The sequence below is a fragment of the Cupressus sempervirens genome, chromosome 5 (assembly GCF_028749045.1).
Source record: "Cupressus sempervirens isolate cs-2001-9-10 chromosome 5, ASM2874904v1, whole genome shotgun sequence".
NCBI lineage: Eukaryota > Viridiplantae > Streptophyta > Pinopsida > Cupressales > Cupressaceae > Cupressus > Cupressus sempervirens.
The window spans coordinates 119,691,470-119,717,245 of NC_143122.1; the positions used below are offsets into that span (position 1 = coordinate 119,691,470).

At 36.0% G+C, this 25,776-nt stretch overlaps 1 pseudogene; it reads right to left on the reverse strand.

Annotated features, from left to right (window-relative positions):
• Positions 1 to 638: 638 nt before the first annotated feature.
• LOC149554798 (tlg2p-like protein a pseudogene) overlaps positions 639 to 25,776 on the reverse strand; it is a 33,084-nt pseudogene continuing 7,946 nt past the window's right edge.

Below are 25,776 nucleotides of genomic sequence, written 5' to 3' on the forward strand. Positions count from 1 at the left end.
ATTTAAAGTATCAAACCCTAAATATTCTCATTTTTTTAACTATCTTCACTAGCCACTGGCATGGATGTATCTTTGTGAGTTCAATAGAAAATCTCTAAAGGATTATTTTCCACAATGGTTTTTTGGAAACCCTCTAAGTTTGGCCTATTGTTTTGAGGATTTTGGGATGGATTCATGAAGGAAATATTTTGTAAAATTTTATAATAAAATTGACCGAAAATATGGATTCATCTTTAGGTAATTTCCCTTCAAATTTTTGTCATTTTTCTTATCACTTTGAAACTAGATCTTAATTTTCTTCATATATGTTTACCCATTCTAAAGGTCAACATTGGGTGAGGGATCTTTGGGGTTTCTATATTGCTTGAGCTAGAGACATTCAAACTTTTTTACTTTCTAAGCTTTAATTTTTGCTTGATGGAGAGACATATATGTCATGAATTATGGTAATGGGGATTCTATTATAGGTAGCTTCAAAATGGAATAATATGTAACCTCATTGATTTATGAGGGTTTTTCTATCACTTTTGTGTTTCACTTTCAACATATTGGTATTAAAAAGGGAACTTTTTATTCTAAATATGAATCAAGCCACTAGGTATTTCAAAATTTGTGCTAGATCATTTAGAGATTACAATCTAAAATTTTAAAAAAAAACGTCTTTGATTTTCCCATGCCTCATTTTTCTCTAGCTTCATGATATGTTTCTCATTGAAACCAAAAGAAAAAGAATCATCTCCTTTCCTCAATCTGTTTTGATTGAAATTGATCTCAATATCAATGCCATTAGTCACATTTTGTTGTCAGATATGATTTAAATAGGTTATATGTCTTTTTTGGAACTCCATTAAATGTTATTTAAGATCAATAGCTAGAAATCTTTGCATATTTTCTAAACATTCATGTCATTAGATGCACCATGTCCAAAAATTTGTTGGAGTTTATTTTCACATTTCTTAAGAAATTTAGTGATCTCTTATGAAAATACCTCTATTGCATGTTGATCTTCCTTGGCAATGCCAAAGGATGGAATCAAAACTTTTGCATGGTTCTTATCTAGCTTGGTCATTTTAGTGTGTGCTCATTGCATGTTACTTCCTATTTCTTGTAATATATCCACCCATATTAGAGGTAGGCCTACAGTAACTACTCCTTCACTAGAAATATGATCTTAAGAAACATTAATCATCTTTTACCAACATAAACTTCATCATCACTAGGAATTGTTCCCAATGGACTATCATTATGTCATAGAATATGTATCCCATGAAAGTTCTCTTCTACAACTAATATCATATATTCATCATAGTAGTGACTACTCTATGTTGATTGTTTCTTCTACCTAAATTTTTCATGCATTTATTATATATCATTAAATGTAAATTTTACCTTAAACATCATGGTGTTAAACTTGGCTCCATTCCTCACATATTTGAAATGTAAATGATTCTCATGCTTAAAGAACATTATAATTGTTTGATTTACCTATAGCATTTAAACATGAAAATGATTCTATATCATTTTCACCTTTTACTATGCACATTTATTTATTTTGTTTTGATCATTGCATTATTTTTCTTGTTAGGAAGAATGATGATGATATTCCTATGGGGATATTGTCAATATGTTTGGAGATATGATTGAGTTCTTATGTGTTTCATTCATGACTTGGTTTATCAGTGATGTCAATATATTTGCATTTTGGTTATGATGGACAGAGTTGCAGAGGTATATTTGGTTAGTGAGGTCATTGGTTGTAGAGTTATTGTTGAAGTTGATGAAAGATCAGCCCTGCAACTCCCAAGAATTACCTACATACAAACACCTGTCATAGAAAGAGAGAAGAAAAATCTATGGGAGTTTGGAATTCCTAGATCCACAGATGAGACATTCTTGATGAGAAAAAAGAGAAATTGTTATTATCAAAAGTGAATTAATAAATTAAAAAGAGAGATTGTCCGTATAAAGGAGATCAAAACTATAAAAGGTAAAAACCTAGGTTGTATTATAATAACTAATAAAAGAATTAATTATTAGATGCCTAAAGTTTAGCTTAAGTGAAATAGAGTTAATTAGAAAACTAATTACTCTAGCACCCCACCTTAAGATAAACTTAGGGAGTAGTTAAAAGTAAATTTGGGTCTAGACAACTAGGCTTGATGAGGTACCCAAGCACAACCAAATCTCTAAAAAGAGGAAAAATAGAGAAAACCACATGGAAAAAACCCTACTCCAAAAAGAAATGGAAATATTGTTGAAAAGAACTAGTGAAGGATTGAAGAAGCCTCCAAACTAAGGAATTTCTAAGAAGATAGGAACAAAAGATGGTCATGAAGAACACCACTGAAGAATGTAGAAGCTGCAAAGCTCTGCCAAAAGTAGTTGCTGATCTAAAGAACCTCCACTAAAATAGAACCTAGCTAGGTAGAGAAGACTATAATCTACATTGAATCATGAGGCACACAAAAGAAAACACTAAACTCAAAGATATAGATTGCATGAAACACCAAAGCTTGAAGATTTGATCAATCGAACATGGAAGGCTACATCAAAAGTAGGAACAAAGAGAAGAGTTTCTATATGGTAAATGATCCATCTCATTGAAATGCATAGGTACCCGACCACTGCATTCTCCTAATACATAGGAACAAATACTAAATACATAGCTCACTCCATCAAACCAAGGAAGCATGAGAAACAATAGAAGAACCCTCCTAATGCAAACAAAGATGAGGTGACAAGCAACTAAAAAAGTGGGCAAAAAGAACTACATATCAAGGAACCATGATCAAGATGCCCAAAAGAGTACATATTTGTGTACTAAGGTGATCAATTTCAAACATGTCATGAGGCTAATGTCTTAGAACAGAAACTCACTAGACAAAGGAGGATGGCAAACAAAGGCAAAATATCAACCCCCCATGGCACTTTAATCAGAGTAGTGCATGTACAATAAGGCATAATATATGGTGAATCCCAAGAATATAGTAATCTGCATGACTATCCTCGAATGACATTGGTTGAATCAGAAGGAAAACAAGGAAAAATAATTGAAACAAAAATATAGATGGAATATGGCAATTTATCTCAGTGTGTTTGCAAGAATGCATATAAATGATGTCTAAATAGACCAAAAGTGACATCGTATTGAAACAATAAATAGTAAAAACCATGAAAAATCATCTAAAGCAATAAAATTAATCTCTAGACCTAAAACAACTAAGATATCCCCCAAAATACAAAAGATTGAATATAATGTGCCTGGAGAAAAATTTGGAAAAATAACTAGCATCATTGAAAAGAGCTCTCAAGGACCTTTCTAATGACATAAATATTCCCAAATCAAAGATCAAATTCTCAAGATATGTCTTTGGGAGTGCAAAAAGGAACCCCTAACTTTGGCAATAGAATAAACCATTAAATAATCATCAAAATAAAAACTACCTATACCACTATGACGGGCTCAAAACCAACTTTTTGGTGATATCTTGTTTGTGGAAAATGGAGTCTATATGCCCGAGATATGAAAGAAAAACCAAAGGTAGGTCCAAACAAGGACTGAAGGAAAAATAGGAATGCTGATGCAATGTTGACATCGGCAAGCAATGAGCATAAATTTGATAGAAAATGGTCGTCAAGCAAAAAAAATGCTAGAAAAATGACCCCTACTAGAAAAAAATCCATTCGTCAATAAACTTTCAGGCAAAGAGACAGTGCCAAAAAAAATCTGGTGGCCAAGGAAGATAGCATGTGCCAAATTATTTTTTGAAGATTCTTTTAAATAAAATACGTGTGTTTTAAATATTAAAAAATGCCAAATTTTTGACAAAAATAATGCAAATATCTCATTCTTAAGGAGGTAAACAAATATTAATCAAGCCCAAAATGAGCGGCCTAAAATGGTACCATCACCAAACACATTCAACAAATTGACGAAGGCTCCAAACACACCAGTTGTGTGTGGGTCGCTTCCAATCAAGGTTAAATCATCGTATTTGGGTACCTGCTCTAATTAGGCATAGACCATAAACTACAACATGGACCAACATGTGGGACTCATTGAATGGAGGAGTGCCACATTTGGAAGACACATTTGAATGAGGAGCCCACATGTCATGTGACCAAACCCATCTTGAAATGGCTGCAAATGCATGGCAAAAATAATGCCTTAAAACTCATCATAATTGTATGGAAAAAGATCCACCAAGAAACTACCTCAGATTCATTCTTACAAGCCAAAATGAATGGCATCAATCATGTAGGGAGGCCAAAAAAAAATGCAGAGGAACTACAAACCCCTGAAACACCAAAAATAAAAGGTGCTTCCCAACACAGAAACCAAAGAACTAGGTGCATGCACAATATAGGCCTCCAAAAAATGATTGGTGCTAACATGTCAAACATGTTGCTCCAAAGGAAAGGTCTCCTAGGAAGGTGGTTAAGATGGGAGGATCAATGGGTATTGATCAAAAGTTCAATGAGCATTGCTACAGGCTACCCAGAAAGGGCGTAGAAAGCCCCAAAAATATGTTGATGTGGTTGTTCACAACTGAAGACTTGGGGTTAAATAAAAATTCATAGTCCTTCTAGATGTGGTGTCAATGATAAGTGTTGACATGGCCAGACATGGGCCCAATAAATTGCATCACCTAAAAGAAATTGCCTCCTCTGAAAATTGCATGCATGCTACATTTTACACGCAAAAAAATTACTATATCTCAAGTGGTAGAAACCTGCAATATCTACATTGAATGATGTGTCCCTTCTGATATTTCCTAACACATAGCTCAAGGCAAATACAACCAAATTATTCATTGGTTAGAGCATGCAAGTAGCTGAACATGGAGGGCGGACTTGGACCCCAAAAATGTGGTCACACAAAAATTTGCATGGTCTATATAGCTTGCAAGGTAAAGGATGGAGAAGGCCAATGAGGAATGAATCAAGACAAAAAATGTAGCCCCAAACATGCCATATTCATCTCATCGTCTTCCTCTTTGATGCATGCAACTAAAATTTTCACACTGGTAAAAAGAACTTAATCTAAAAACTATGACTCAAAAATGCTCCTAGCTTGACACCATCCCCTGCAACGGCGCCAAAAATGAACCGCCTCACAATAGGTGTTCTATAGTCATGCGCTAGGCCTAGCTTAGGAATAATCTATTCAAGCTAAGGACTACTCTTCCCCTATCATGAGGTGCATTTAGATTGTCAACCCAAGGACGTATACTTGAAATGGTCAGCACAGTATGTGCACTAGGTACCTTGATGAGTCATTATGCTTGTGCTGTAGGAAAGTAAAAATGCAAAGGAAGGAAACTACACTATTGCTATGGAAAGGAAAATACTAAATCTATGAATGTTGAAAACACAATGAAAAGATAACAAAGATTCCATCTTGATTCATCCACTAGACTGTTCTCACAGATGCTACAGGAACATTTATGAAGTGTGATGCTACAAGAAGGAATTAACTAGCTACGTCTTACTTAAAATACTACTAATGCTAGTAAAATGAATCTATTCTATCCTAATCTAATCAACCTTTCAAGTGGTCCCCCTTGGTTGGCTTCTCTAATCTACCAATACAAGATAGAAGCTAAAGAGAACTAATTCATTTCATTAATCAGTCATTACATGATTCAGAATTGTAAAACACAACTACAACAAACTGTGAATCAGTGTTCTCTCTTACTCGATAAAACTTATCAAAAACTAAAACTTCACACATAGGAGTCGATCTCGACATATATAGGGAATCTACTCTTTATTACATAACAAAAAAGTAACTATCCTAAGCTAAGTCTGCAGGAGAGAATATAGGAGAACAACTGAAAGCAGAAAGGAAGGATAATGGAATTGAGGAGGGAGCAATGAAGTCTCAGCATCCGCTTGTTACAACGTAAATGCAGAGAAGATAATGGCTCGTAAAAGCTCCTCCTTATTCGCTGCCATGTTTTCTGGAGTGGTTATAACTTCCTTTTCATGGTTGTTCCTTGATGCTCATTTCTCCTTGAATGTTGTCGGCAACCAACTTCTAGATTCTTTTGCTCATCCTTTAATCCTTATCATCAGGTTAGTTATGATATAAAACATATTTGCAAGTAAACATCTGTCAAACTAAATTCAAGCATAAGAACGTACATTTGGATATTTATATGAAATACTACATATTAGATATAATTTAGGCAAAAGATGACATAGTTTTTCTACCCCATAAATCATCAAAGGTTTATCAAACATAGGCTTATAAGTGTTAAAACAAGGATAAACGGAGTATCACAAAGTATCTTGAACATAACAAAATAAAGCCATTTTTTAGACTCGTCATCTGCCCCCTGCTAAACTAATGCTTGTCCTCAAGCATTACACTTCTTTGTCAAAGATCTGAACTCCCCAACTTCTATTTTTCCCCTTTTTCTACTCTTGAAGGTGTACTAGAATCCTTTGGTCCTTTCCCATACTTCTCGCATGTGGTCTTCCTGCAACTTATCAAGTTTGTCAACATCAATATCATACAGGGGCCATAAAAGCATTGGAGGTTGCATGGTTAAAGGACACGATAGCTCTGGCCTTAGTTGCTTTCCCAATTCTAAATATTTTGGAACTCTATATAGTGCTGCTTCCAAATTAATAGGACTGTGTGGCTCTGATTTCTTGAGAGAATCAGGTAACCATGCCCATCTACTTCTTACTCCGGTCATAGCTCTCTGGAATGCAAAGTAGGGAAAGTTTTCACTCTCTGGAATGCAAAGTAGGGCAAGTTTTCATATTCGGCATACACTTTGTCTCTAGCAACAAATACCTTCTTTCTAACTTATGGATTACTCTTCCCATAGGTTAATGTAAACCAGTCTCAAAGCATTTCTTCTGGTTGTTTACTTTCTGTCCTCAAGGGTAAAGGTTTTGTTCTCTCCTCATCTCTGTAATTAACCAATTATCTATCATAATTAACCTCATTAGACATCCATGACATTAAAGCTTTCAAATGCACATCTCCTATATAGAGCAAAGGATTCCACTCAGTTTCTGCAAGAATGACAAAATTATGAATATACAACTCACACAATAGATTTTTTTGCCATGGTGGTAAGGTTTGATACAACCCATAAAACTCTTGTGCGGTTTTGAATTCTGCATTTGCATTTCTGAGGGTTAACATCAACTAAAACAAAAGATATTGTTCTTCCAAACAAAAAGCATATACTCGAGGAGGTGGTCTACAAGCAAGAGCTTGATCAGCTAATTTAAGTGCATGTTTCATGCATTGTTTCTATCTTTCTAGCTGTTCTTTCAATTCTTCAATCTCCTCATTTTGTGATGTTATGATCTTGCTCATTCTTTTTTTCTCCTCTTTCCATAGTGCTTCAGAAAATAAATGATGTCCATATAATTGGAAAAGGAGTTTTTGCAAGGTGATGGCACTGTTATCCTCTTCATAATCTTTTTTCTTTTTCTGTTGCAGCCATAGATGTTCTGCCAAACTATTGATCCATGTTGACTTATATGGGACTAAGGTAGTATTCAAATCATGACATTCAGGAACTAATTCATTCTCGTGGCTTGAAACACCTAGTAAATCCATTAGAGTTTTGTTAATTTCTTTCTCACATGCTGCAGGAGGATTACCAAAAGCTTCTATCATCTCAGTGTGAAGGGGAGAATGGTCAGAAATTATCTGCATAGGAGACTCTAGAGCAGGTGCTTTAGACAATATAGGATCTTTAAAAATCTGCCCTCTCATTCTAGGGCTTCTCCGCAAAGGAGTCTCTTCTTGTACTACTATCTTTTTCCTACTTTTCTGTTTTAGTGTCACTGTTGCAGGATTAGTTGCTGCAGGAACCTTCTTTATTTTCTTCTGTTGCTTAATTGCAGGACTAGGTTTTTGTTGAGCAGCAGTTTCTTCTGGTGACTTCCATTTCCTTTTAGCTTTACTAGTAGTGGGTTTAGGGATGTCCTGTTCAGGTGGAGGCACATTCTTTTGAATGGAAGCAAATTCTGGTTCAATCCCTTGTGCATTTTCTATTTCAGCTCCCTCAATATTTTGTTCTGCAGGCTCACTACTGGGAACTATGATTTCCTCACCCTGTCGTTCACTAGGGTCAACTTGGGGTTGTAGGGTTTTAAATTTCACAAAGTCATCCCATGTCAAAGGGGATACATCCCTAAGAGACCTTTCTATTAACAACTTAATCAAGGCATGGTGAGTGATAGAATTATCTTTCCTTTTTTGAGTCTCTTCCGCACTAATACAAAGCATATTATACAGAAAATTTGGAAGATTCACCGCAATATTGTGCCTTATACAACTAAGAAACTTAAAATGGTGTACATGTAAGTGAAAAAATTTGCCTTCACAAGTAAAATACCTGATGACATGCATTGCTAGCTCAGGGTATGGAGGTGGCAAAGATAATCTCTTGCACCCCTGCTTGGTAATATCCAATTGAGGGTCATGTGGGGTAGTGAATTGGGCCCTTGCTGACCTAGCATCATGTGAGCTCGGATAATGCTCTCCAACAGAAGGTAACCCTGTTACTTCTGCAATTCATTATTTTGTTGCAATTACTGTCAAACCCCACACAGAAGCTTCACCTTCATCAAATATCCTGGTGAATTCTATAGCTGCTTCTTCATCATATGCTGTTAAATTCAAACAATAACCTAACCACCTGCATGCATTGAATCTTCTTACTACTTCTATGTCAGAGAGCAAAAAAATGTGCTCAACCGGCTCTCTTCTTTGTAAACCTCCTCCCATTTCTTGATACTTCTTCTGCTACTCCATTTCTCTCTCCCTTTCTAAATGAAAACTTCAAGACTCTATGTTATTTCTTAGACACTTCACCGCTTCTTTTTGGGAACATTAATTGCTATAACCAATTGTTATGTGCCATAATTAAACTTTAGGTAAAAGTAAATCATGAATTTGCATGGAAATCATCTGAAAACATGGTTCAAATGCCAAAATTTTAAAAAGGGGTCACATCATAGCTTAGCACAAAAAATTTTAAAAATGTCATTCAGAAAGTGGGAGTACAACACTTGACATGGCATACTTATGGCAAAAAGTTCTCATTAATAAAGGGTAATGCCAAGATTTTAGAAAATCATCACAGTTAATCATGCATGTCATTGGATAGTATGAAACTCCCCTGCCCCCTGCTAATTTTATGACAAGTGTCCTCACTTGTCAGAATAGTATGGGTGAGGGACTGGAATACGCCGTAATTATAGAGACTATGCAGTATTATATATAATTAACAAAATTTGCAAACTTATAAATGAATAATAGTTTGAAAATATTTATACCTGCCAAGTGGATTGTCACATGCTCCAAAAAAAAGGTGGCAAAAATAATGTAAATGGCAGCATCCATTAGCATGTGCAGATTTGATTGAAAACACAAAAACTTAATTATGTAGAAAGTGAGTGGATGGAAGATTAAGAAATGGAGTGGGGTGGGTGGATGGAAGATTAAGATATGAATGGAAAGAAATATCATGAAAAGAAAATGGACTTTATGCGAACATAAAGTTATTATTATGGACATGAAAATTAGAATTAATATTGAAGAGGAGCAGGCGGAAGGTTTTCACCTTCTGCTGTAGGAAGAGATACTTGAGTTGTTGTTGGATCCGATTGTTCGAACTATTGCATGAATTTGACTTTTGTTTGATGCTATTTGTAAAGTTTAAGTCGATGACCGTTGATCAGGATTTTGAAAGGCACATCATCAATTGTGGTTAGTTGAACTGTTCCATTGTCAAAGACATGGATGATTTGATATGGTCCTAACCATCACGTCTACAGCTTCCCTCGCATATCCTTAAAGCAGGAATCATACAATAATGCCCAGTCACCAGCTTTGAACTTTTTGTTGAGGATATGAGAATCATGCCAGTGTTTTCTCTATTTTTGCACTAGTTTAGTGTGTTCTAAAGTGGTCTTGCACATTTCATCCAAAGAATTAAGATGCAAGAGGCGTTCTCTTTGTGTTGTAGGAAGATCAATATCTAAGGTCAAGGTTGTTCTCAAAGTCTTGTGTTCAAATTCAATTGGAGGCATTGCCACTTTCCTATACAAAAGCTCAAATGGTGTGAATCCAGTAGTGGTTTTCCAACTTTTTCTATAAGCCCAAACAACTTCTTGTAACCGGCTGGTCCAATCTTGATGATGCAAATGGATTGTTTTGGTTAGAATATTTTCCAGCTCACAGTTGGTAACTTCTACTTGTCCATTGGCTTGTGGATGATAAGGACTGGATCTGCGATGCCTAATGTTATACTGTTTCATCAACTCTAAAATCAGGTTGGAAGTAAATTGTGTGCCTTGATCAGTAACCAATTCTTTAGGAACTCCATAGCATGTAAAAATCTCTTCATACAGGAATTCAGCAACTTTTTTATCATGGGCATGCTTCATAGCCTTCACCTCAACCCATTTGGTTAGGTAGTCAGTACAAACTAGAATATAAGACTTCCTATTGGATGGAGGATCAATAGGACCGATGAAGTCCATTCCCCATTTGTCAAATGGTGTTAACACCACTTGAGGATTTAGAGGCATTTCATCTATTTTGGTTGGGCGACCCATTCTTTGGCATTGGTAACACTTCCTTGTATAATTGATTGCATCTTTATGAAGGGTAGGCCAATAGTAACCAGTGGCTAAGATTTTGAAAACTATATTTTTGGCTGCAAAATGTCCTCTGCAGGGCTCATTATGACATGCATGCAAAATATCATATGTCTCATCTTCCCTTACACATCTGCGCATAACTTGATCAAGTCTAGTATAGAACAAAAAATTGTCTATCCATGAGAAATGGAAGCTTTTCTGTATGAGCAGCTTTATCTCCTTATAAGAAAAATGTGTTGATGTCTTATTAGCTACAATGTAGTTAGCAATATCTGCATACCATGGAACTTTAACAACAATGTGAAACAAATGTTCATCTAGAAATGCATCATCTACCAGAGTAGTATCATATCATGATGATTGATTCTTGAAAAATAATCAGCTATGACATTTATTTTTCCAGGCTTATCCACTATGGTTATGTCAAATTCTTGTAGCTATAGTAACCATCTTGCTAACCTACCAATTATAGCAGGTTTTTTCATGAGATGTTTGATTGCTGCATGATCAGTATGAACATAGATAGGATAACATGTGATGTAATGCCAAAATTTATTTAGAGCATAAACTACAGCTAACAATTCTTTTTTAGTCGCTGTGTAATTCAATTCTAGGCCATGAAGACTCTTACTGATATAATAAATGGCATTTTCAAGATTTGAGTGTTTATGTGCTAAAACTGTACCTATGGCATAATAATAAGCATCTGTATATATGTGAAAAGGTAGGTTCCAATCAGGGCCTTGTAAAATTGGGGTTGTGGTCAAAAGTTTCTTAAGCTGCAGGAAAGCTTTATCACACTCAGGTGTCCAATCAAATTTAGCTTCTTTGGTGAGAAACTTGTACAAGGGACTGGCTATTTTACTGAAGTCTTTTATAAAATGCCTGTAATATCCAGCATGTCCTAGAAAAGATCTGATATCTTTTAATTTAGTGGGTATGGGTAATGTTTGAATTACCTCAATTTTAGCTGGGTCTACTTGTATACCTACAGTAGCTATGAAATGACCAAGTACCACACCCTCTTGCATGAGCATGAAACACTTTTCACTATTTAGTGCCAAATTATGTTCTTGACATCTTACCAAAACTTTTTCAAGATTTATCATTGCTTCTTCAAAAGTAACTCCAAATGTTGTAAAGTCATCCATATAGATTTCCATACAATCATGTGATATATCAGCAAAAATACTAATTACAGCCCCTTGAAACGTTGCAGGAGCATTACAAAGACCAAATGGTAAAATAGAGTATGCAAAAGTACCCCATGGATAGGTAAATGTAGTTTTGTCTTGGTCTTCAGGAGCAATACTGATTTGATTATAACCATTGTATCCATCTAAAAAGGAGAAGTACTTCTTTCCAACTAGTGTATCCAAAACTTGATCTATGAAGGGTAAAGGAAAATGATCCTTTTTAGTAGCCTTATTCAACTCCCTATAATCTACACAAATTCTCCATTTTCCTCCTTTCTTAGGTACTATAACCAACAGTGATACCCATTTACTATCAGATATAGGATAGATAAAGCCAGCATCAAGTATTTTCTACAATTCTGTTTTGACTATTTCTCTGAGGCTTGGATTTATCCTCCTCTGAGGTTGACGAAGTGGTAGACAACCTTCATTAATGTATATCCTATGGGTACACAATGTAGGGATTAATCCTTTCATATCACCATAATCTTAAGCAAAAGTCTTCTCATGCTTCTGAAGCAATTCTTTTAATTGTTCCATCTGTACAAATGTCAATTTGGGGTTAACATGCAATTTATGGCCTTTACTTCAGTTCAACAGGAATACTGGATTCTACCATAGCAATTTTAGAGATTGGGCTTCCTTCTAATTCACAGGAAAGTAGTGAACAAAGATTTTCAGGTTCCTTAAGTAAAGTACAACTTGTATCACACTCCTCATATGTAATCAATTCTAATACAGAGCTTTCAGACACATCTTTTCCTACCACACAAGTGTTGGTAAGGATGCTCTGGATTACTGAATCTTCTTCTTGCAACTTTAGAAAAAATTGCCTATGTAACATCATAAGTTGTACTATGGAATTTATCTCTTCTTCTTCATCTCCTAAATTTGGCCAAAAATATGTACTCAAATCTGGTAATGGTTGTGCAGGAGGATATTGATCAAATTGCTTGGTTGCTTGGCCATTTGATATGGTCATATTCCCTAATCTGCAATTTATGTTTGTATTAGCTGTGGCCAACCATGGTCTACCTAGAATGACAGGATAGCCAGATAGGTTTACTTTAGGGGACAAAATCATGAAGTCCATAGGATATTCTAGGGAATCTAAGGTCACAACAATATTTTCTATCATTCCATCAGGAATGATAGTGGAACTATCTGTTGGTGTGGGCCTTAATCCTTCTATTTGTAACTTCTTCATGGTTTCTTTGTTCATCACATTTATAGCAGCTCCCAAATCTATTAAAGCATTTTTACAAAATTGACCATGTATGCTGACACTTACTACTGGACTCCCTAGGTCAGAATATTTTAGTGAAATCACTCTTCTTGGCATGATATCAGCTAAGTGTCCAACAGCATGAACTGTGGTAGGATCCTTCTTCTTCCTTCCAGGTTTCTTTAGACAAGCTTCCCTTATAGCTTTTCCATAAGTAGGAATGTTCTTAATAGCTTGAAACAAAGGTATTTGGACATTCATAATCTTCAACTGATTAACAATGTCAAAGGGTTGTTCCTTGCTTTGTTCAAGTTTCTTTTGTATTAGTTGGTCTGGAAAAGGAAGCTCTACTACTGGTTGAACTGGTATTGGTATGGTAACATTAGTTGGGTCAACAAGTTCATCAACCAAAGATTCTGATGCTATAGGAGAATCTGATACTTTAGTTATAAGAGGTGGCTTTGGTGCTAGTAAGGTCATTCCAGATCTCAAATGTATATCTGCAACATCTAGGGCATAAGCAAGGTACTACTGGGTATCAGCACTATACATGGGCTACTGTGGTTGGCTATTTGGATTTGGTTGAGGCTGTGTAGGTAGCTGTGTTTGTTTTTGAGGTCCGCTATTTGCAGGTAGTGGCATTAAAGTAGGTTGTTGAGCTGGAGGGGGTAATTGTGGAGCACCAATATTTTGGTTAGGCCATTGTTGAGATCCCTTCCATTGGTTTGGAGATTTCCAATTCCCTTGGGGTGGTTGCCATTGGTTTTGCTGGTTCTAGGGCCATTGGTTATTTTGGTGGTTAGGCCAAAGTTGTTGGAAATTTTGAGACCATCGAGACTGTTGTGGGTTATTTTGCCCAGCATTATTCCAATTGGGTTGGTTTTGTGGAGGACCTTGGGTATTGCAGTTTTGCCATTGATTACCATATGAATTTGAATTTTGCAAGGGGTCTTCAAGCATACCTTGACGTTGAGCCCATGGTCAGCATTGAGCAACAAAGAATACTTGCTCATCATCCCCATCTATCTTTACATATTCAGTTGGAAGATGATGGTTCTCCATGCTTGCAACCAATTTACAGTGGCAATCCTTCTTTTGCTTTCGGCAATGAGGATAGTACTCAGCCTCTACTTGCTTCTTCTTTGTAGTCATTGTATCCAACTATGTGGCAACATCATTAATGATGTCTTGTTTGAAATCTGACAACAAATTGGATATTTCAAGTTTTGAAATGCCTTGACTAATTCCTTTTGTAACCGTAGAACGGAGTCCTCAACCTTTCTTCATGGTTGACCCTGAGTAGTTTTGACATATCTTTTTGAGGTCATCCCATTGAGCTTGATATACATCTCTACTGGCCATCAGGTCCAATGCTTCCAAACAGTCTTCATTCACTCCTCTTAGAAAGACTAGTTTTTGGGAATCTTCAGACAATGTGTGCTGAGGATTCTTTTGTAGTGTATATAAAAATCGAAAAACATAGTCTTCTAATGTCTCTTCCTCCTTCTATGATATCCTAAAGATATCATCTCCTCTTGTGCCAGATGCTTTGCAATATTCTTTATATTTTTCCAAAAATAAGGCTTGCATTTCATCCCAATTCATAGCTACATTGGCTCCTAAGCCCATGAACCATCTTAAAGTTGATTCTTTCAATGTGGTTGGAAATAATTTAAGCTTATGGGCATCAGTGTTGTAGTCAAAACTATGAAAAAGGATGTCGAACTCAAACAAGAAGGTATCAGGGTCTTTAGTTGCAAGGCCATAGAACTTTGGAAGAGCAATGGGAGGAATATTCTTGAGATTGACATTGGTTATGAGACTTGGAAGTGGAAATGGAAAAGTGGGTTGTGCCATGACTAGTGGGACTGGATTATGAGGTTGCTAATGAAAAGGAATGTTAGGCACTGGATGATTAACAACTGGTGGATTCAAGTTAGTGTTATCAAGAAGACTGGTCACTATTTCAGTGAAAGGTTGGAGACCAGATATATCTAGGGATTCAGCTCTTGATGATGATACTGTGGGGAAAATAGGACTTGTTTCTTCAAAGGACAACTCAACTTCTTCCTCAACTTCTTCATTCAAATTAACAAATCCTTGTGGAAGAAATCTGCCATATTTATCTCGTCATCTTCCTCTTCGATGCATGCAACTAAAATTTTCACACTGGTAAAAAGAACTTAATCTAAAAACTATGACTCAAAAATGCTCCTAGCTTGACACCATCCCCGGCAACGGTGCCAAAAATGAACCGCCTCACAATAGGTGTTCCATAGTCATGCGCTAGGCCTGGCTTAGGAATAATCTATTCAAGATAAGGACTACTTTTCCCCTACCATGAGGTGCATTTAGATTGTCAACCCAAGGATGTATACTTGAAATGGTCAGCACAGTATGTGCACTAGGTACCTTGATGAGTCATTATGCTTGTGCTGCAAGAAAGTAAAAATGCAAAGGAAGGAAACTACACTACTGCTGTGGAAAGGAAAATACGGAATCTATGAATGTTGAAAACACAATGACAAGATAACAGAGATTCCATCTTGACTCATCCACTAGACTATTCTCATAGATGCTACAGGAACATTTATGAAGTGTGATGCTACAAGAAGGAATTAACTAGCTACGTCTTACTTAAAATACTGCTAATGCTAGTAAAATGAATCTATTCTATCCTAATCTAATCCACCTTTCAAGTGGTCCCCCTTGGTTGGCTTCTCTAATCTACCAACACAGGATAGAAGCTAAAGAGAACTAATTCATTTCATTAATCAATCATTACATGATTCAGAATTGTAAAACACAACTACAACAAACTGTGAATCAGTGTTCTCTCTTACTCGATAAAACTTATCAAAAACTAAAACTTCACACATAGGATTCGATCCTGACATATATAGGGAATCTACTCTTTATTACATAACAGAAAAGTAACTATCCTAAGCTAAGTCTGCAGGAGAGAATATAGGAGAACAACTGAAAGCAGAAAGGAAGGATAATGGAATTGAGGAGGGAGCAATGAAGTCTCAGCATCCGCTTGTTACAACGTAAATGCAGAGAAGGTAATGGCTCGTAAAAGCTCCTCCTTATTCGCTGCCATGTTTTCTGGAGTGGTTATAACTTCCTTTTCGTGGTTGTTCCTTGATGCTCATTTCTCCTTGAATGCTGTTGGCAACCAACTTCTAGATTCTTTCGCTCATCCTTTAATCCTTATCATCAGGTTAGTTATGATATAAAACATATTTGCAAGTAAACATCTGTCAAACTAAATTCAAGCATAAGAATACACATTTGGATATTTATATGAAATACTACATATTAGATATAATTTAGGCAAAAGATGACATAGTTTTTCTACCCCATAAATCATCAAAGGTTTATCAAACATAGGTTTATAAGTGTTAAAACAAGGATAAACGGAGTATCACAAATTATCTTGAACATAAAAAAATTAAGCCATTTTTTAGACTCATCAATTTGGAATTGATTAAATGTTGAAAGGAAGGAAAAACTTCACAACACAAAACTTCACCAGTGAATTAAACACATGTAAACCTTAGAAACTAGAAAAGAAATCATCAAAACAAGGCAAGATACATTCACAAATAATAAATGGAAAGAAGAGGTAAGGAACAAATATTTCATTAATGGAAAGGCAAAATTTGGAGAGCATAATGTTGTTACAAAAATACAAGCAAAGAAGAACCCTGAAAACATATTTACAATAGCCTTTTAAAGAGTTCCGACATAATTTTGATTTAACAATGGAGCGCAAACCCCAATAAGGTTGAATTGAGTTACAAAGGAGAGCAAAACTAAGGATAGGAAGAAATCTAATCATGGAGTGCAATTTGATGCTAGAAGTGATAGGAAGAGCAAGAAATGAGTGCACCTAGTTGTAAAAGATAAAATCACCAAAAATTGGACCATTTTATGCATTAAAGAGGCATGGAGTGCATTAGCATCATGGAAACAATGCCCAAGAAGTCATTAGGAATTGAAGAACTAGCCCTGATAGTGTGTCATGGACAAAGAAAACTAATTTATTCTCCTGATAGAAAATTGTGAGAAGGGATCTAATTTTCCCAAAAAAGATGTTGGTCATCGATGAAGGTCTTCCCCTTGAAATAGATGGTCCAATTGTCACAGAAAATCTTTCCAATGACATGTTAAAATGAATTCATCAATTTAGATTCTCCTTATTTTGACCCAATAGCTGAGATTTAGTGGAGAGACCCCCAAGCTGTGCTAGATCCAATGGCTATCCTACAATTCTAAGCTTCAAATCCTCACAAAGACTTTGTAGTATGAAGAAATGCTAGAAAGAAATGCTAGAATGGCAACACTAGTAGCATCTTACACTTTTTTTTTGATAGATTGGGTGGCGATCTTTAAATCTATTATAGAATCTCTACTATCAATTTGTGCATGTGCATATTGGGTTGGCTCAAGTGTCAGAAATGGGACCCTCCATCGTGTGGTACAATTCCAAGTTTTGGAGCCTTGAGGAAGTATTGTGGTATGAGGAAACATCAAAAAGGCGATGCATGGTAGCATCTCATAGTTTCAAGAAGATAGGAAAATGTATCATGAAAACACAAGAGCTATTGGATCTTGTAGCATGATTCAACCTAACCAAGAACAAACTAAACCAGCTCAGTCAATGGAGAAACCAAGCCAACATGAAATGTTAGCCTCCAAGCTTAGTGATTCTAACCCACTACAAAGAACCTATCCTATTGAAGCTTTCTCTAATCGAATATCAGTGATGGGATGGGTGGGGGGTGGGGAAATGGCCAACATTCTTGGTGACTCAGAGGGGATGCTTTCCTACTAAGCATAGGATTAGTGGCCTTAAGCAATCCATTGGGCATGGAGTCACCAAAAGGAAAACATGATGTCCCACCTACAACTTAACAAAATCTACCTCTACAACTAGGAAAATTATAAAAAATGTTATATCCAAGAAGGAATAGTTGTGCTCATGCACTTCTTGGAAAACTGAAAACCTACTCTACTATGCAAAAATATTTACAAACAAAATGATCAAACAAATCCATTGACTGGTTTGTTGAAGTAGTTGCCCTTCCTTACAAGTTGGTTTCTTCTCCCATGCGCATGGGCAACTAAAAATATTAGCAAGAATAACAAGCATGCTTCTGCATGGAATATCTTCTTCCCAATGTTGAAAACAAAGAAGATGCCTTGATCTTGAGCAAGATAGACTTGCTCTTATTTTTTATCTTCACCCTAATGCTTTAGAGTGAGCATGACTGAGGGCAACATGCATTGTTTTAAATCTAGATTCCTTATGGGGCATCCTCTTGATGGTTCTTGGTTTGAGAAAACATCCTTGACCTCATTGTTGTGCTTTGCAACCTTGGTGTCTAGCTGGTTTGGAAGTGGCTCCTCCTCTTGTTATGAAGAAAAAATCCCCATCTTCTCTTCATTGTGTTCATGATCCACCTCCTCAAGAGCTACTGGTATGGTGTCAATATTTGAGTAGAAATATGTTATGATGATAGAAAAATCATTACCTAGATCATAACTTGCATCTATTTTTTCTTCCTCCTTCTGATCATGCTTGTCTTCCTACTACAGCAGATGGTTTTGCTACCTCTCTAGCAATAAATCCTCATTTTCTTGTAAAGGTTCAAAATTGATAACATGTTCATCAAGAGAAGGAACAATATTTTCTTCTTCCTCCTCCTCAAAAAAGGAGGGGAGCTCTCCAAATAAAGGGATTGGATCCTCTTCTCTATTTTCAACTACTACCTCAACCTTTTTGAGCTCCTCAGCAAGCTACAAAAAAAAATTCCTCATATGGGGAAGATGATTTGTTAGATAGACATGAGGCCTCAAGATCATATAAATCAATCTCCCCCATCCACTATGATGTCCCCATGTCACAACAGTCCCTGTGATGGCTTGAAGAAGAAAGAAACTCTTCTTCCTATATTGTCTTCTCTATTGTGACATTGCATACAGGCTGAGGAGTAGCCTTATGCACATTAATATGTTTCTCCTCAAAGATAAGGATATCTTTGGGAAGCTCTTCTTCCTTAACCCTTTGTTATAGCACATGTTCTTTTATTAGTGGTTGCTCTTTTTTTTTTCTGATGTGGGAAAAGATATGTCCACTTCTTCATTAAAACCAAAGAAGGGACAATATTCATTCTGGGGCTCACCATCATTGACATATAGAGGCATCTAAAGTGTAGGTTGAGCTTCAAAGTAGCTTGAAGTAGAAATCATAGGGTTGCTTTATTTGAAGCTAGAAGACTTCCTCCTTGGAGGCTCTTGCACTTCATCTCTTTGCATTTGGGCAAGATCAAGCCTTGCCTCCTCGATTTTCTTTTGTTTTAAATTTTCCTCTTGCTACAACCTTTGAAAAACCTAGAGAGCCTCATTAGAGATGTCAAATTCTTTAGATCCCATGCTACAAACATAAGGATAATTCTCCCACATCTCCTTCTCATCATGCAACTCCTTAATCCAACAAGTCATAAGGAGCATAACAAAAGAAAAATCCCCAATATCCGTACTTGGGTATAGATTTTCAACATAGTTAAAAATCTTGGAAAGTTCAACAAACTCAAATCCCAAACTATATAATGCTCCTAAAGCTCAAAAATATTTGAATTGAGGTCTAACTTAATCCTCTTCTCTTCTTTCTCCTAGAACTCTTTGACTATGATAAACTTGGAGGGGGAAATTTTCACATATTCATGGCCATAGATGACATGATGGGTTGGAGTAAAATCAGCCTTCTAGTGATCTAGGTAATCAGGTTGGTCATAACCAAGCTATGGTTGAGATAGAGGATGGGAGGGATGAGGAATAGCCTTTTCATGATATGGGGGAAAGTGGCAGGCATCTCTATGAAGGGGATCCATGATAAATCATTTAAACAAGAACCTTCATAGAAATCTTGAGGAAACATAGAAAATCAAAAACATACTAGCACTTGGTTTGTTGAAACCGATAGATGCATAGAGTCTCCATAGTGTTGAATGAGTGCCTCCAAAGGCTTATGGCACTAAGAAAAACACCCAATTTCTCAATGAATAGGTCACAAATTGGTTGATCAATGGACTTATGAAGTTGAATCTTCTTTGTCCCATTGGGCATGCCAAAAATTGTTGATACAAAAAACTGCACCCTTGCTTGAGGTATGACCCTCAAAAAAACTTGTGTAACATGAAATGACCTCCAAGTGTGGAACTTGCACTTTGAGGTCAAATCTCTAGAGAAGGTCAGCTTTTTTACTATCAAGGTGCACATAAACTACTACTTGAGAAAGTGAAAAGGGAGAAAGAGACCAGAAAGTAAAATGTTGAAGGGAAAGGGGGGTGATGCACCAAGCTAGAAACATGATTACAACTTTGCCTATGGTTGCACAAATTATCAATGAAATGACCAAAATACACTAGTCTAACTCTATTCTATTTCCCAAGGAATCAAATGCAAATTTAGAATTGATTAAAGTGCTAAAAGGAAAGATATTTCACTATGCAACAACTGCTAGCAGACTTAACAAAACATCTGAATCAAGAAAAGCAAAAATGAAATGTTTACCACAAGGCACATACATGTACTAGATAGAAAAATGGAAAGAGAAGGTAAGGAATAGAGATTTCATTAATGGAAAGGAAAATGTTGAAGAGCATAATGCATTTGCAATAATACAAGTAGAGAAGAACCTAGAAAACATATTTACAACTACCTTTTAGAGAGTTTGAGCATAACTCTAATTTAACTATGGAGTTCAAACCCTAATGAGGTGGAGTTGAGTTTTAGGGGAGAAAAATAATTGAGGATTAGAAGAAATTTGATCATGGAGTGCAATCTGATTTTGGAAGTGATAGGAAGAGAAAGAAATGAGTGCACCTAGCTACAAGAGATCAAATAATCAAAAATATTACCATTTCATGCATTAAAGAGGCATGGAGTACATTGGAACCATGGGAACAAGGCCTAAGAATTTGTTGGGCATTGAAGAACTAGCCTAGTTGGGGTGTCATGGACAAAAATAACCTAATTCATGTTGCTGGCAGAAAACTATGGGAAGGGATTGTGATATTTCTACTAGGATTTAACTGTGTGATTTTGAATCAAACTCATTGACCCATGTTTCATGAGTAGTGATTAAACATGAATCCATATCTCTTGAGAATAAATAGAACACTTAGCACTCATTGGATCTAGGCGATGCTCACAAGGGTGAAGCATCAGGACTTCCTATGAGGTCACCCATCCCAATACTACTCTAGCCTAAGTACACTTAACTACGAAGTTTCCTCCATGGTTAAACCCAAATCTTGCAACCACATTCTAAAAACCTTCACCAAGTGTTGTGCCTTATGAACCATTCATTAGAAAGCCCCTTAAGCTCATCAATTGATAAGTAGGAGATAATTTCCACAGCAAGTCAAATTGTGATATTTCTATCAGGATTTAACTGTGTGATTTTGAGTCAAAATCATTGACCCATGTTTCATGATTAGTGATGTAACATGAATCCATCTCTCATGAGAATAAATGTAACACTCAAGAATCATTGGATCTAGGTGATGCTCACAGGGGTGAAGCACCGGGACTTCACGAGAAGTCACCCAACCCATTACTACTCCAGCCTAAGCACACTTAACTACAGAGTTTTCTCCATGTTTAAACCGAAAGCTTGTAACCCCATTTGTAAAACCTTCACCAAGTGTTGTGCCTTATGAACTATTCATTAGAAAGCCCCTTAAGCTAATCAATTGATAAGTAGGAGATAATTTCCACAGCAAGTCAAGTTGTGATATTTCTATCAAGATTTAATTATGTGATTTTGAGTCAAACTCATTGAACCATGTTTCATGAGTAGTGATTCAACATGAATCTATAACTCATGAGAATAAATGGAACACTTAGGACTCATTAGATCTAGGTGATGCTCATAGAGGTGAAACACTGGGACTTCCCAGGAGGTCACCCATCTCGGTACTACTCCAGCCTGAGCACACTTAACTATGGAATTCCCTCCATGGTTAAACCCAAATCTTGAAACCCCATGTGCAAAAACTTAACCAAGTGTTGTGCCTTATGAACCATTCATTAGAAATCCCCTTAAGCTCATCAATTGATAACTAGGAGATAATTTCCACAGCAAATGAAATTGTGATATTTATGTCAGGATTTAACTATGTGATTTTGAGTCAAACTCATTGACCCATGTTCCATGAGTAGTGATTCAACATGAATCAATCTCTCATGAGAATAAATGGAACACTTAGCATCTAATTTTTCCATAAAAGATGTTGGTCATCAATGAAGGTCTTCCCCTTGAAATAGATGGTCCAAATGTCGCAGGAAGTCTTCCCAATGACAGATTAAAATGCAATCATTGATGTAGATTCTTCGTATTTCCAATGGACGACTGAGATGCAATGAAGAGACCCCCAAGATGCACTAGGTCCAATGGTTGTCATGTAATTTTGGGCTTTGGATCCTTGCAAAGACTTTGCAGTATGAAGAAATGTCATAATGATGACACTTGACAACGTCTTGTGCTTTTTTGTTTGACATATCAGACACTGATCTTTTAGTCTTTCACACAATCTCCACTATTGATCTGTGCATGTACATATTGGGTTGGTTTAAGTGCTAGAGATGGGACCCCCTATCGTGTGGCACAATTCTAGGTTTCAGAGCCTTCAACAAGAACTATGGTATGAGGAAATGCCAGAAAGGTGAAGCATAGAAGCATCTCACACTTTCAGGAAGATGGGAAGATCTATCATGAAAACATAAGTCATCAGATCTCATAGAATAAGTCAAAAAAACCAAGAACATACTAATCTAGCTTAGTCAATGAAGAAACCAAGCCAACATGAAATGTTAGTAGTCAACCTTAGCAATGCTAACCCACTACAAAGAACCTATCCCATTGAAGGTTTCTCTGATCAAATATCAATGATGGGTTGAATGGGGGGAAAAATGGCCAACAAAAACCAATGCCAAAAATGTTCAAGAACATAATAGGGGCATGAAGATCTAGAGCTCTAATACCATGTTGAATTTGATGAAAGATCAACCCATAGCTCCCAAGAATCACCTAAATGCAAATACCTATCACAGAAAGAGAGAAGCAAAAGCTATGGAGACTAGAATTTTTAGATCCATAGATGAGACATTCTTCATGAGAAAAAAGAGAAATTGCTATTATCAAAAATGAATTAAATAAATTACAAAAAAAGATCATCCTTATAAAGGAGATCAAGACCCTAAAAGGTAAAAACCTAGGTTGCATTATAATAATTAATAAAAGAATTAATTATTAGATGCATAAAGTTTAGCTTAAGTGAAATAGAGTTAATTAGAAAATGTCTAACTACTCTAATAGTTATGTTATGTGGGATTAGAATCATGTTCATGGATATTTCTTGATGATATCTTTGTGTTAGTGGAAATGTATTTGAAGTATTAAGTGTGCTTTAGTTGAATATTTAAAGATCGGTTAGAGTATAGTTTGCATAGAATAGTTTACTAGAAAATGCATTATATATGTTAAGTGAGATGGAATCCAATTTATCAAGGTCAATATATGGTTTAAGTCATGTTCATGATGATATTTTTGAGGTAGCATATGCTAGTGATGGTCACCGAAGTGTAACATATCATATGTCCATTGTCTAGACAACTATATCAAGATTTCTTTTGGGATGTGTAAATATAATGTAATGTGTAATATAATATCTTAATGAGGCCCTAAATTATTCATTGTACATTGAGGAATCCTCAAGGAAAACTCAATTATTTTTTAGGAATTAGTATAAAGAAAAGATGTTTTCCTTGGTTGTAAGAGTGATGGTGATGAATTGTAATTGTAATGTGCATTGTAATTTCTATATGCATGCAAATTCGATGAGATCAAAGTAGAGGATGATGTTGAGGATGTATTGAGAAATTAAAAGGAACTATATTGGAAAAAAAGAAGTTGTTGTATCAGTTATTTCACCATTCAATATATTATCCTAGAATTATTTTTTTAAGATAGTTCTAAAGCAATTTGGACATTGAATTTAGTTGACTTCCTATCAGCTCCTAACAAGGTTGGAATCTCCTAGCAGGGATTCAAGGTCTCCTAACAAGGACTACATGTATTGATTATATGTAATTGGCTCATAATGGAGTCTTACTAATGTAGGAGCATCCTAAGTGTAAGAGAAATCTTGCATCACCCAAAAATATGTTATTTTCAGCCTTTTCTATTTTAATAAGGACTAGTAGACAGGGTGGTTACTATTTATGGGAACTTGCTATTTTTAGTAAGTTTGTCATATGAGCTTGGAATGTTATCATTTTCTACATGAAGGTTCATTCTAGAATTATAAGCCTACCATAAAAATATCATTTCTCCAGCTTAAGTATCAGAGAAGTTGTTGCAGATTTTTGGTGGGAAAATTTGCAAAAAAATCTTCAAGGTCATCATTGGAGGCCTTAGAGTGCCTGGATGAGGTCTAAAAACTTGATGTACATGTGCTTATGTAGTTTTGAGCCTTTAGATCACGAGCTGGCATTTCAAAGAAATGGTTATAATAGTCAATTGGAGCAATGGTTCAAGAGTTATGGCCTTTCAAAGTTGGGCTACAAAAATTTCTAAAGTAATTTGTCCAATATGTATTTAGCCAACTCTACATGTATTTTTATGGTCAGTTGGCCCTAGGTATTAAGTTTGAGCATCTAGAACCTTCACAAGCGGCATAAAATTGCCTATTTAAAAAAAGCTTAAACATTGTCTAGGATAGCTTTGGGTGGTAGTTCACAACATATTCTTGCAGATTACTATAATGAAGGCACCCATGTGGGTAAGCATATTGTACTTGTGAATTATTTAATTCCACATTTGTGGCACAAATAATATGTCCATGTTTTTTTCTTTCATTTGTTGTTGTTTCTTAGTTTATGTTATGTGTTTATGGTATTAAGGGGAGCACCCTTCATCAAGTGGTATCAGAACTAGAGTTCTTGAGTATGTGGATAGATCATTAACTGTAAGGTAATTCACACCAGGACCATGGGTTTGGCTAAGAATGTAGATAGATCACTGATTATGAGGCAGTTTGTACTAGGGTTTTAGTGGAAGCATTAAAAATGCCTCCACAAAGAGAGCATGGTGGAAGAGTTGTAGGTGTTACACCTAAGGGTTTCTGATCCCTCCAAAGACAAATGCAAGCATTGGAAGAACAATTACATAGAGGAATAAATCTTCTCATACAAATGAAAGCAAGGATGAGGATGAAGTAGAAGAAAATGTCGAAGCAAAGGCAGTTCTAAACCTAGAGAAAGAGAGGTTTTTTAGGACCATCTCCAAGATTGGAAAAAGACCTAAGTTTGAGGTCCCCATATTTTTAGGAAATCTTAACCCAAAGGAGCTGATTGATTAGATCAACAAATTAGAGGAGTACTTTGAGTATGAAGATATTGATGATCCTAATAGGGTGAAGGTGAAACAGAAGGGACATGCAAAGATTTGGTGGCAGGACGTATAGTTGGAGTGAAATAGAAAGGGAAAGGACAAAATCACCAGATGGGATCAGATGATAGCTAAGCAGAAGTGACAATTCATTCCCATGGATTATGAGCTTGATTTGTTGAAGAAAATTCAAGGGATGAAGCAAGTGGAAAAATCTCTTCAAGAGTATACCAAAGAGTTCTATCGAG